The 13,675-nt window shown below is 34.8% G+C and overlaps 1 protein-coding gene across 13 annotated transcripts in view; it reads right to left on the minus strand.

Annotated features, from left to right (window-relative positions):
- fibcd1a (fibrinogen C domain containing 1a) overlaps positions 1-12,457 on the minus strand; it is a 398,615-nt gene extending 386,158 nt beyond the window's left edge. For 10 of the 13 annotated variants that reach the window (XM_073910115.1, XM_073910113.1, XM_073910111.1 and 7 more), the window contains exon 1: positions 12,381-12,457. The gene's annotated coding sequence lies outside the window, so the exon portion shown is untranslated. Of the gene's footprint in view, positions 1-12,353 lie in introns of all 13 variants that reach the window. The other 3 variants (XM_073910109.1, XM_073910106.1, XM_073910110.1) reach the window with 2 other exon arrangements.
- Between the last annotated feature and the right edge of the window lie 1,218 nt (positions 12,458-13,675).

The raw sequence follows: 13,675 nt of genomic DNA on the forward strand, positions 1-13,675 counted from the left end.
TAGTTTATATACCATCCCTTATTTTCTTGGCATTCCTGCAACTTACGAAGGCGGTTGTGAGTATCTTTTGTGGCAAGCCTTCGGACCGCACCAAACATTCAGACAACTGGAAGTGGCTGCTGTCCAGAAGAGCGGCAGAGTCACATTAGTAACCTACACAGCGAGTGTGACGGGGCTCCAGAGAGCGAGTGATTAATACAGACCTCTACTGTGACAGATTCCCCAGGAAATCTGTTCGACCCTGGTTTCTGTCATGTTTCCAAATCAAAGGTTATTTGTCTCGGTGAGTGGTCAAGGAGAGGAGTAAGTGTGGGTGAAAACATATGTTGCACACTGTTTTAGATTTTATATTAAAGGGATGGTTCACCTAAAAATTTAAATGATGCCATAATTTACTCACCTCTTCAGTTGAAGATATTTAGAAAAATGTCAGTGACTCCCCTCACTGAAAAACTTGTTCTGATGAAGCTATAATCAAATAATTTGGCAAAATTACTCTATAGACCACGAAATGCAACCCAGGCTCATTCTAATAACATACTGCTATATACATTTCTTTAGAGCCCAAATACGTCCCAGGAGCTACGTTTTTTTTTTTTTTTTCAGTTTTTGTTTTCGCGAATCCACCAGAGGCTGTGTACACTTTTGAGATCTCAAATTTCTTTCACAAGTGCCATCCGCCTGCTGTTCTCATGTAAATCCACCAGGAGGCCGCTGTCAACTGACTGAATGACTGACTGACCAATCGACTGACCCACCCTCCCTCTTCCCTAAACCCAACCGGCAGTTTTCAAAGGCAAAGCAGAAAAAGAAAAGCCCTCACCTGATTTTTACCATCATTTCAGATTTTACCACATTCTCACCCTGTTTTTTACATGTTTTTATGTATTTTTTGGTTTCTGTTTTGTCTTACTTTCTGTAACCATTCTTTGCCAGACTCGAACCCCATTGTCGTGGTCAACTCCTCTCTGCGACTCAAGTCTGCCGACTAACATAGCGAGCTAACTGGACAAACCAGTAACAGCGGGAAAGCCATCCATATGGAGGTAAGCGGTCAGTTGGTAAGCGCGAAAAGTAAAGGCGTCATACCGCCACACAGCGTTGGTTTTAAAGATAAAAATGCAGCCATACATACTTCGAGCTACATAATTGATGATCTCCAGAAATGTATATAGAGCTACGTTTTCAGAAAGAGTCTATGTTAAAGATATGACATCAGCATGAGTTAGGTTTGTATGTGACCTTTTAAACCTGTATTTGTAGAGGGTGGGTAGAGGTAAATTTAAATCAATTTGCACCATTTATGAGACTTGTGTACATTATTGTTGTTGTATAAGAAATTTGCTTTAAATTTTATTTATTTATTTTGTCTAACTGGCCTACAGAAACTGCTTTAAATAAATGTCCAATTATGGTAGCCAACATCATTACTATTGAATTCTGTTTTTTATATCTGTTGTTCGGTTGTCTTTTATTCAGGATTGGTTTTGTGTTTATATTTTGTTTATATTAGTCTTAAAAGTATCAAATTCAAAGCAAATTTCTTATACAACAACATTCAAGTACACAAGTCTCATAAAATTTACAAATTTGATACAACACCTGCATTGACTCCCATAGGTGCCATCCAAGGCCATTATAGTTTTGCACTTTTTTAAATATTTATTTCAGTGCTGTCTGGTTTAGTTTGAATTTGTTTTATTAATGCTTGGTTAGTTTTAGTATAGTTTTAATTTCGTGAACATATTTTTATTTAGATTTTATATATTTAGTTTCAGTTTTGGTATTTATAGTTTCGCCAGTTTACTAAACACCAAGTTTATTATAGTTTTGCATTTTTTAAGTACTTTTCATTTCAATAATAATTAATACCATTTTAAAATTTGCTTCAACGTTCAGTTAAGTTCATTTCATTAATGGTTTTGTTAGTTTTAGTTTAGTTTCTATTTTGAGAACACATTTCTATTTAGGGGCAATACAGTGGCTCAGTGGTTAGCACTGTCGCCTCACAGCAAGAAGGTCGCTGGTTCGAGTCCCGGCTGGGTCAGTTTGCATTTCTGTGTGGAGTTTGCATGTTCTCTCCGTGTTGGTGTGGGTTTTCTCCAGGTGCTCTATTTTCCCCCACAGTCCAAAGACATGCTGTATAGATAAATTGAGTTGCAGCTGGAAGGACATCCCTTGTGTAAAACGTATGCTGGATAAGTTGGCGGTTCATTCTGCTGTAGCGACCCCTGATGAATAAAGAGACTAAGCTGAAGGAAAATGAAAGACTGAATTTCTGTTTAGTTTTTTCAGGAATTTATAATTCTGGAAAAGACTGTTATTTTTGCCAATTATAATTTTATTTTATTTCCGTTTGTTTTTTATTGACTGTTTCATTTGAGTTTCATTTAGTTTAAGTTTTTCATTTATCTTGAATTTGATTTCAGTTAATGAAAATGCTTTTTGACCAATAGTTTTAGGCTAAATTATAGTTTTCATTTGCTAAAATAACCTTGGTGCCAGCAGCCAGCATTTTTCAAAATATATTCTTTTGTGTTCAACATAAGAAAGAAAAACAAAACCACAAAAGGAACAAAATAAGATTAGGCAATTTACTTTTTGGGTGAACAATGCTGCATTTGATTGTCACATTATGTGCCTGAAGCTGTTGGTTGTCTTTAGGGTGAATTTTGTGAAAACCAACAAGTATATATAATATATATAATAAACATTTATATAAAAAAATATGCAATCAAATCTATTTATAGACCCATTCGCAATTTCTGCATTGGTCACAACCAGTTTTTAGGACTTTACATGTCTATCTGGTGCTTTTAAGATTCTTACAGACAAACCATGCTGTGTGTTTTCTCTGCACTGCAGTGTAACCAAAAACAGCCTGTCCAAGCCAATCCCATCAGCCAGCAGAGCAGGGCTTTAAATATCATTACATCCATTACTTCAACGATGTTCAAAGTGTTTCTAAAGATGTTAATCTTCAGAGGATAGATTTGTGAGATGGCAACAGCTAGTACTCAAAGGCTAGTAATATGGCTAGTAATACTGATATAGAGCCAGGTTTAGTTCCATTGTGTGTGATTAAAGTGCTAAGCAGCCTCAAAAAATTAAAATAACCCTCAGTTGAAGATGTAATGCATCAAAAGTTTCTAATTTACAATGTGTTTTTTACAGGGTAAGGTAGCCAATCACAGGCCTATCTGTTGAGTACTTGAACACAACAGCCAATCAGAGGTGTTTACTTCTCTCAAAAGTATGCATTTATGCAGACTTCTCATTATAACAAGTGTGGGCAAGATGTAAATGTGATTAACAGTGCATTGTAAAGAGCTTTATTGATTATAACAGAATGTTGTGAGTTTGAGTGAATGCTTTTCAGTTGGTCAAAGAAGGGGATCATGTTTTGTAATAATAACTGATAATAACCATTAGTTCAAGACTTACAATCCATGCCGAGCAATTACTTCAGAGATTCTTTCTGTGAACTGAGTTGGTGTAAATGAGGATGTAAATGAGGATGTGAGAGGTGTAAATGGATCCGGGACTAAGTTGCATGTTTATGGATCCACGAAAACTTCAATTCAATTCACTGGATAAGGTAACGATGCAGAGGATTGGCATAAAGGATTTAAATAGTTTGATTAGTAAAGATGAGTATTAAAAGATCAATGTGTGTAATAAAGTTGAAAAGGAGGACAGATATTTATTTAGGATATAATTGGCAGCCAGTAAAAAAGCTGCATCTACAAAACTGTCTGAAGAAGAGTGGAGAAAACACTTTCTCCTTAACAATGTACTGGTATATATTCGAACATTTACATGAAAATGGATGTTATGCTTTCCCAGTACTGGGTTGCGGCTGGAAGGGCATCCGCTGCATAAAACATATGCCAGAATAGATGGTGATTCATGCCGCTGTGGCGACCAGTGTTGGGTAAAGTTACTTTAGAAAGTAATGCATTACAATATTGAGTTACTCCCTAAAAATTAAGTAGTTGTGTTACTTAGTTCCTTTTTATGGTAAATAATGCGTTACGTAACTTTTGCGTTACTTTATATTACCTGGCTGAGCCCTGATCTCTTTCAGAACTTCTTTCTTTCTTTTTTTAAATAGTTGAGCTCTGCAATTAGCAATGCACTGTATAATCTACACCTACATTTACCTTTAAAAAAAACAGAAAAAATTACTACAAAAAATTACAGTTATGTAATAAATGATTATTTTATATCATTGTAATATTTATATATTGCAGTTTATGATGGTTTTTAAATTGTAATGTATCTATTATGAATGTCACTGGAGGTGTACAGGGTGGTTCACGAGATCAATGCAGAGACTCGTCTGTCACTGGGGTCTTTTTGGTAATCAGTATAATACCCTCCACTCCTCCATGACCACCACAGCATCTGCACAGGATACAGCCTGGTCCAAGATTATGGAGAACTCTAGAAGTCTTCTATGATTGACAATGAGGTTTTATTTTTGTTAATTATTGTACAAGACTAAATTAAACCTGTGCATCATATAACATGACCACAAGTCTCTTTTCATCTCTTTAAAAATGTTTTAAAGCTCTACAGTTTTAGAAGAACAGACTTTTAATGGAGAGACAAAAATATTTATGATTAAAAATTTATTTTCTGATTAAATAAATTATATTCTAGGTTACAGTAAAAAATACAAATTACAGTTATGTAATAAACGATTATTTTATATTATTACAATATTTTTATTGCAGTTTATTCTTATGTTTCTATATCATAATTGATCTATTATGATAATAATAATATTAAATAAATGTTAACATAAACAGAAAAACACTTGTCCCAAATCACATGCTTCCTTTTTATTACTCAAACTATAATTACAAGCATTTTTCTTTTGAAATAAAATGCATTTTCACCTGGAAATGTTTCTGCAAGTTTCATCTCATTGTGATGCTGTTTAGTAAAGATTAGCCATAAAGGTATCGATTGCGGGCAGCACTATCTGCACAGGATGATGTAAATTAGTGCATCTGGGCTGAAGCAGTGCGACAAATGTGTTTTTTTGCATGCAGGTTTTCCGGATGAAACGCAATTTCAATCATGTTGAAATAGCTACTGATGCAGACACAGGCTAATGAGCCTAAATGACCCATTCAGTGACATCAATAACATTAAACACTTATTGCACAAAAAGTCAATAGCCTTTCTTTTGTGGTGTCTGGAATAAATGGCACAAAGTGCACAAATGTTGATTTAAATAAAGCCGAGGTGCAGCGAGCTCTCTCGGTAACCAAGCAACCGCTGAAATACGTCTTTGAATTATAATGCTTGAAATTAGCAGGCCTACATCCAGAGCTCTGTAGGGGCAGCTATGCAGCTCGCAGCCAGGGTTAATGCCATCCCACTGAGGGAAACGTCTACTGCCTGCCTACAGGAGGAGCCAGACTCCATTTAAAACCCACACGGGAACGTTTCAACCTGCGGATAATAGGCAGTATGGTTTGAGGGACCTCTGTAATACCACTACAATCAAGTTCTCGTTCCCCCGCGGCTAATCTTAGCTTGCCTTGTTATTCCTATGTAATGAGGTGATCAGTAAGAAACACTTCCGTTGTTTGTCTGCCATATAATCTGTTTACTGTTGTTCTGCTTACAAAAAAGTGCCCCCCTTCTGCTGACACTGGGAAAACTCCCGGCACACTGAGCCTTTCAAGTGCCAGCAAAGACTAATCACTGTTAAAAGCTAATCTGCAGGCATTGTTTTGGACATGGCCAGTGATTGTGGCTATTGGTTGAGCTGCATTTGTGATTGACATTTCGGTATAAGCAGCTTGCATGAATTGATTCTTTAAATTAAAGTGTTTAATTATACATAATATACACATGATAGTTGAAATGTAACAATTTGCATTCAAAATAGTCCACAACAAATTGAAAATTCAGTCATTGTTTACCCACGCTTGTGTCTTTCCGAACACATAAGGGTTTTGCTCATCTTCAGAACACAGATATTTTTAATCAAATGCCGACTACAGCAATTTGCTCTTGAAACTTAAGCATACTTGCTTGATATATGAGAATCTGTGAGGTTTATTTTTGCATGCCACGCTGGGATTTTTGAGCTTCTGAAAAAGACAATCAGTTTTTATGTTTGCTAATCAATGTACAAGACTAAATTAAACCTGTGCATCATATAACACGATTACGTCTCTTTTTATTATCTCTTTAAAAATGCTTTAAAGCTTTAGACTTTAGATTTTTTAATGGAGATATAAGAAAATATTTATGATTAAAAATGTATTGTCTGATGAAATAAAGTCTATTCTATGTTTGGAATGACATGAAGGAGGGCGACGCAGTGGTGCAGTGGGTAGGACTGTCACCTCACAGCAAGAAGGTCGCTTATTCGAGCCTCAGCTGGGTCAGTTGGCGTTTTTTTGTGGAGTTTGCATGTTCTCCCTGCGTTCGTGTGGGTTCATGTGCTCTGGTTTTCCCCACAATCCAAAGACATGTGGTACAGATGAATTGGATAGGGTAAATTGTCAGTAGTGTATGAGTTTGAATTAGTGTGTATGGATGTTTTCCAGAGATGGGTTGCAGCTGGAACTGCATCGGCTGCGTAAAACATATGCTCGATAAATTGGTTAATCATGTAGTTTATTCCGCTGTAGCGACCCCAGATTAATAAAGGGATTAGGCCGAAAAGAAAATGAATGAATGAAGTTGGATAAATGAGGACAATAACTAATTTAAAGAAAAAGTTCAATTTACATTAAAAGATAAACAATGCATTGTATGTTTGACTGTAGACTTCATTTGTAAATAAAAGTATTAACTCAAAAAATTAAACAAGTATTATAAGTGCCAACATGCTCATTGAAATATTGAATCAAATTTAAATGTCATTACATTTTAATTAGACAGATTACGTATTGTCTTCTTTATTATTTATTCATTTTCCTTCAGCTTAGTCCCTTTATTCATCAGGGGCCGCCACAGTAGAATGAACCACCAACTTATCTACCATATGTATTATACAGCGGATCTCCTTCCAGCTCCAACCCAGTACTGGGAAACATCCATACACGCTCATTCACACACATACAGTACAGCCAATTTAGTTTATTCAGTTTACCTATAGCACGTCTTTGGACTGAGGGAAAACAGGAGCACGCGGAGGAAACCCATGCCAACATGAGGAGAACATGCAAAACTCCACACAGAAATGCCAACTGACCCAGCAAGGACTCAAATAAGCGACCTTTTTGCTGTGAGGCGACAGTGCCAACCTCTGAGCCACCGTGTCACCCTATCTTCTTTATTAGCATTGAAAAAAATAATAACTTGTTCAACCTATTTGAATATTACCTTAAAGCAGCAGCTAAATTAAGTTGGATTAGGAATACTTTATTATAGTGTAAATATGACAACAAAGTCAACAAATTTAATCAAACCTGGATAACAGTCAATCTAATAATAAGTAATAAGCATAAGTAAGCTAAATTACAAACTAATACTAAATAGCAAGCATAAAATCCATTCCCTGGTGCATGCTGGGAAGAAGCTATACTGTAGACACTGAATAACACAACCATTTTATTGTGTTATTTTAAGTTTTAAAAATATCTAATATTTGTGCTATGATTGATGTTTTTTTAAAAGATTTAGCTGCATCATTTACTTAATCATAAGTGGCTGTATTGTCGCCTAACCGCAAGAAGATCTCTGGTTTGAGTTCCAGCTGGGCCAGTTGACATTTCTGTGTGGAGTTTGCATGTTCTTTCCCTGTTCATGTGGGTTTCCTCCGAGTGCTCTGGTTTCCCCCAAAGTCCAAAGACAAGCGCTATAGGTGAATTGGAAGAACTAAATTGGCTGTAGTGTGTAAATGAGTGTGTATGGGTGTTTCCCAGTACTGGGTTGAGGCTGGAAGGGCATCACTGCGTAAAACATATGCCAGAATAGTTGGCGGTTCATTCTGCTGTGGCGACCTCTGAAATAGAGACTAAACCGAAGGAAAATGAATGAATGATTGTTTCATGAAGTGGAACATGTTTCAAAATGTGAAAGAAGAGCTGCCACCAATTATTTAATATATGGACACACCAAGCAAACACTATAGCAGATGTTATCAAGAAAAGATCATCTTGACTCTGGGGAGCCTTCTTTCACAGACCAAAAAAAAAAAATGACAACACATTTCTTATCTCAAAACCATCACCCATTCACTTCAGTCACCATGTAGAAAGAAAACAGCTCTTTTTTATATATCTTTTTTTTGCTTCTGTGTGCAAACAAGGACACAGATGTACCCCTGAAAGAAACAGCTTTACGGGAAACATGTTTCTCAGTGAGGATGATCAGTCAATAAGGTTTAAAGGAACTTTGTGTGGATTCAAAAAAAGAAGGGGTCTGACGGGATGAGATGAAAACGGTGACACGGCGTCAACAGAAAGACTTTTAATACAGGTACTACTTTTTTATTAAAGTGTCCTATCATGTCTTCTCTTTTTATGTACTTTGAGTCTCATTTGTACACACAGATGTAAAGTTTTCTTTTAAGTCACCTAAAAGACCATTTGGGAAGGAGGACCAAAATCCTCCTTCCCAAAAGAAGGTGGATTCTTTACAGTTTGTGTCTCTGCTTCCCTAGTTAACATCAACAAAACAACACATCAACAATGTATTTAAAAGGTCCTGTTAGGTAATTAATTATCAGTTAAGTAGACTTAAGCCTTAATTTAGTTGTTCAAGTATAAAATGAGATGAAAGGCAGTGTAAAAGCAAGTGACATTAGCCATCCCTATACACTTCTATTATTCACCGATTAAAAATGGTCACTAGCAATAACATCTTGAAGAGATGGGACATATCAACTAATGGAGAGCATTTGATTGGTCAGAATAATTTTATGTGAAACTAAAGATTGAGATAACATCAAAAAGATTAGTAGCTATATTTCCATTCAAAAATGTGAATTAAATTTGTGCGCCAAACTGAAATATTGCATAAAAGAAGTGCAAATAAAGAAAAGGTTTTTATCCAACAAATCAAAGAGAACAAAATCGTCACTTTCTGATTAACTGGCGGCAAATATCAACAGTAAAAACAGAATTTACTGCAGTAGGAGAAGCTGCTTCAATCTTTTCTTTATTTAATAAATGACTTGCATCTCAAAAGACGACACGCAGTGGTGTTAAGGCCATGAGATGCAGAGCGCAGATGCTCTTGACAGTTCTGGAGGAAATAATAATATAATAACACCAATACTGAAATGGTTAAGGCGTTTTAGAATGATCAAAACAACATTTCAGATGTTTTACAATGCGTTCAGCCTGCTGGTTTGTCCATTCACACATATTTGTGTCATCACATGATCTCTTGGAGCATATTCACATGACCCTTTTAATGTGTATATTGAAATTTTTTAAGTGAAAGTGTTTCCATTGTAGTTTATGCCCATCTTTTCTTTTCAAAAAAAAAAAGTTTATCCCACTCAGTTATGTGCATACGTTTTTTATGCGCATTTTCAAAACTTACGTTAGTCTTGGCATTTCCAATCAAAAAATTTTAAGCGCATATTCAAAATGAGCATAAAAATAAGTGGATGGAAACATAACTACTGATTCATTTTACCGGAAGTGACAAACCTAAAGATTTGAATGTTTATATCTTCTAAATGTCTTTAAGCTAACTAATTTTTTTAAAGCTAACTCTAGGTTAGCTTGAAGATAACCTTAAGATTAACACATTGATACTAACACCAAAAAACTTTCATTTTAATTTCATGGGGATTTTAAATATTCAGTAAAAACCCATAAAAGGTTTTTTGAGCAAACAAAGAAATCACATGAACAAAAAATTTGGTGCTGCGTGAATATTAAACCAACTTCTCTTTTAAGATAACTGTCACATTCTCTCTAGGTTAAACCACAAAAAACAAATCTTTAAATGTTGGTTATTTTTGTGCATGTAAACAGCAGAGGAAGAAATTACATGTATCAGAATATTAGATCTGTGAAAAAGCATCTCTTGGACAACACATTCACACAACTCAACCAGGCCTTGTTCCCTTGGGCTGGAATTATTTAAGCGTAGGATATCATGATCTGTAAATTCCTGGAAGATATTCAGGACTTCCATCGATGCATTTGCATTCAGAAACAGTGCTTACTGATATAGAGAATAATATCACTGATATTGGAGTAGGCTGCATGAATCTTTTACATGTTCAAAAATGCAACATCATACACTAAAGGAGTTTTCAAATGCGATTCCGGTAGAAAGCTGTGCATTCTTATGGATGTCATGTTTACGGATGCACAACAACACATATTTTAATTAACAATCTGCCATTTTGAACAGATTTAAGGTTTATTATGCCTACAGTGACAGCTCAGTAGGGTTTGGAAAAGAAGCTTATGAATTATGAAATATGAAGTCAGTCGCTGTGTGTAAATAGTCTACTGAATTACATTTACACTCGAATTCTGCACTGACACAAGGTCAGCGAACAACTAATCGGCCAACTGTGCTATTCTAATTACCAGAAAACTTTAAAGAAATCTGCTGAATCAGATTCATGCGTCACTGGACTTTTGCAGGAGTGATAAAACAGTGCACATATTCATCAGAAGAAAAGAACATAAATGGAGTGCAAATACCTGGAGATCAATTAGACGCTGCTTTATGTCATAAAAATCAACCTTGCTGTGGTCAACCATTTTGTTGGCACATTATAACGCTCGATTTTCATTTATTTTGTCAGGTCAGACAGAATGAAAGGACCACGAAGGTAGCCACTTTTAAAAAGCAATTCACTGAAAAATTATGGGCCAATTTTGAATGGTTTTTCTACCTCAGAAAATCACCAGCAGCGAAACAGAAATAACATCCTGGAAAAACTATTTGGGACAAAGCTGAAATAGCACCGTGAATGGTGAGAATAAACAAAGTTTCATTCGCTGAATTCCAATGTGGGACAAAACACTCAATTAGAACACACAACGCTTTTCCTCAAGTAAACACTGACTGCTCCAAACATCACTGTGATTCTTTAGCTGTCAAACCAAACAGGAACACACAGATTCAAAATTAGCTATAACACAAAAGATGACACTAAAAAAACTGAACAACTAAGAACTACTAAGATATAGAGTTTAGTAGCATAATAAGATGCATAATAGACACCTTCAAATATATATAGGCTATGCTCAATGTCAAGTTTAGGCGAAAGAACTTTACATATAGTATATATATAAACTGAAATTCACCTCTGAAAACTGGATTGAGACAGTTTCAATTTAGAACTTCTATGTCAAGCTGCTTTTACACTACATTGTAAAAGCGATATAGAAATAAAGAGGAATTGAATTGAATTGATTTACATATTCATATAATTACAAAAGTGTATTTATTATATTAGGTTTTTTATTGTTTTCTGATGCTTTTTTATGTTCTTCATGGGCGGTGGTGTAACGTAAAATCTACTGTGACATTTTGAATGACAAAATAAAGGAAACTGAAACTGAAAAACTGCAAAATCAACTAAAATACATATTCACAGCAAATTATAATATCAATGTGATCAGGGATGGGCAGTATTTATAATACAAGTGTTTCAAATACAAAATAGTATTTTGTCATTTGTATTTGATAGGGTTGAAGAAAATGTCTTGATATGAAGTATCAAAATACTTAAGTGTCTCATATTTTTGTATTTTCAAAATACTGTAAAATATTGTAATAAAAAGTCTACAGTACATTATGACATCTTAAAATTGAGGCCTCTGACTGGTGCTTTCTCAGCTATTTGCCTATAAACTTCAGATCAGAACAGAAAACTGAACGAATTAAGTGGGAAGAAAATTTGTTATTAAACTGTTTACTTCACTAAGTCAGTTTAATGATGAAGGAATTGATCTAATAGACCTATTGATGGAAAGTTTGCAAAGAAATGTCATGCTACCTTTTAAAATGACTTTGTAGTATTTTTAAAATACAGTAAATACAGTATAAATACACTATCATAATATAATATGTACTAGTACTATAGTAACAGTATCTATCCAAAACAACACAGCAACTGCTTATGCAGCAACATACAAAATATAATAACAACCCCATAGTCTAATAACATCCAAGCTAAAATAATAGTCGCCTGGCAAGTAGCAACCACACAGAACACTCACTCTAATAAGTTAGTAAACACCCTAGAAACAACACAAAAAAACACCGAGATATGAGCTCTAAAACATGGCGTGACTTCCTCCTATTAGCAGGTACGATTTTCATCAAAATCATGGCAGTTTAGGTAAGAGGTCCAAGCAATTGCTAATATGTTTGTTTTGACTAGTGAATAAATGTACATTGGGAAGTTGTTAACGACATCTTACCTTATAAAATGATGTCGTGGTTGCTTACTTTACTGCATTTCCAGCTGTCTTCCCAAAACTTAGTAATTAGTGGCGAAAAACTAAAAAAAGTGGCGCCCTCTGTTGATCCTAAGAAGAAGCACATTAGGGTCGTTTATTTAAAAATGTATTAAAAAATTAAGTAATATTGTTGTAAATACGATGAATAAGCCAATCATTTTACTTCTTTAGACTTCAGTGTTTTAGTAAGGATTGAGGTATTAATTTCGTGGTATAACATTAGCCTTTGATGCTGATAGCTGTTGACTTGCATTTTATAAATCACCAAGTAGACCTATAGACGATTTAATCTAAAAATCTACAATCTATAAAATAAAGAATCACCTGCATCTTAAATGCTTGAGGGTGAGTAATTTAGCAGCATATCCTAAATTTTTGGGTGAACAATTCATTTTGATTGGAAGAAAGATTACGCTATGACATTATTTATCAATCAAACGTTTAGACTGCCTATTAGAAATATTCAGATTGTTCTTTATAACAGCATATGAATTAATACTTAATTTTGTGTAAATACTTGGAAATTAATCTGGCTTCACGTTGCAAATTCTGTGACTTTTTATAAGCCTTTTGTTCATGAACTCATGTACAGTTCAGTTCCATTTGTTAACAACAGTTATTTTAGCTAAAGTCAATGTAATGAAAACTGCAAAAGAATTTATTAATGCTAGATAATATGTAGATGATCGCACTCAAAAGTCATAATTGTTTTATTCAATGAAGTTAATAACAAATTAAAATTCAGTTCAGTTAAGTATTTTTTATTTCAGTTTTTGAAGTTTTCACATGAAATGTCAATTACAACATTCATTTTCTAATTATCCTTCCTTGTCGTTGCTAACACTACCCCGAATAAACACTACCCTCCCTATATCTTCCCATTGAAAAACTAAAACTTAATTAATAATTTAAAAAAATAATTTAAATTAAAAAGCAAAAGAAAAAAACTGAATAATAAATGTTCATATGTTATGGCTCAGTAAAAGAATCAAGTTAGAGTTATCCAGCAGATAATCTAAAAAGGGGCGCCACACCTTGTCAAAGGTCTTTAAAGAACCAGTAAGTGATAGTCTATTTCTTTCTTTCTTTTCGGCTTAGTCCCTTTATTAATCAAGGGTCGCCACAGCAGAATGAACCGCCAACTTATCCAGCATATGTTTTACGCAGGGGATGGCCTTCCAGGTGCAACCCATCACTGGGAAACATCCATACACATTCATTCACACTCATATACTACAGACAATTTAGCTTACCCA

This window comes from Danio rerio, chromosome 8 (assembly GCF_049306965.1).
Source record: "Danio rerio strain Tuebingen ecotype United States chromosome 8, GRCz12tu, whole genome shotgun sequence".
NCBI classification, from domain to species: domain Eukaryota; kingdom Metazoa; phylum Chordata; class Actinopteri; order Cypriniformes; family Danionidae; genus Danio; species Danio rerio.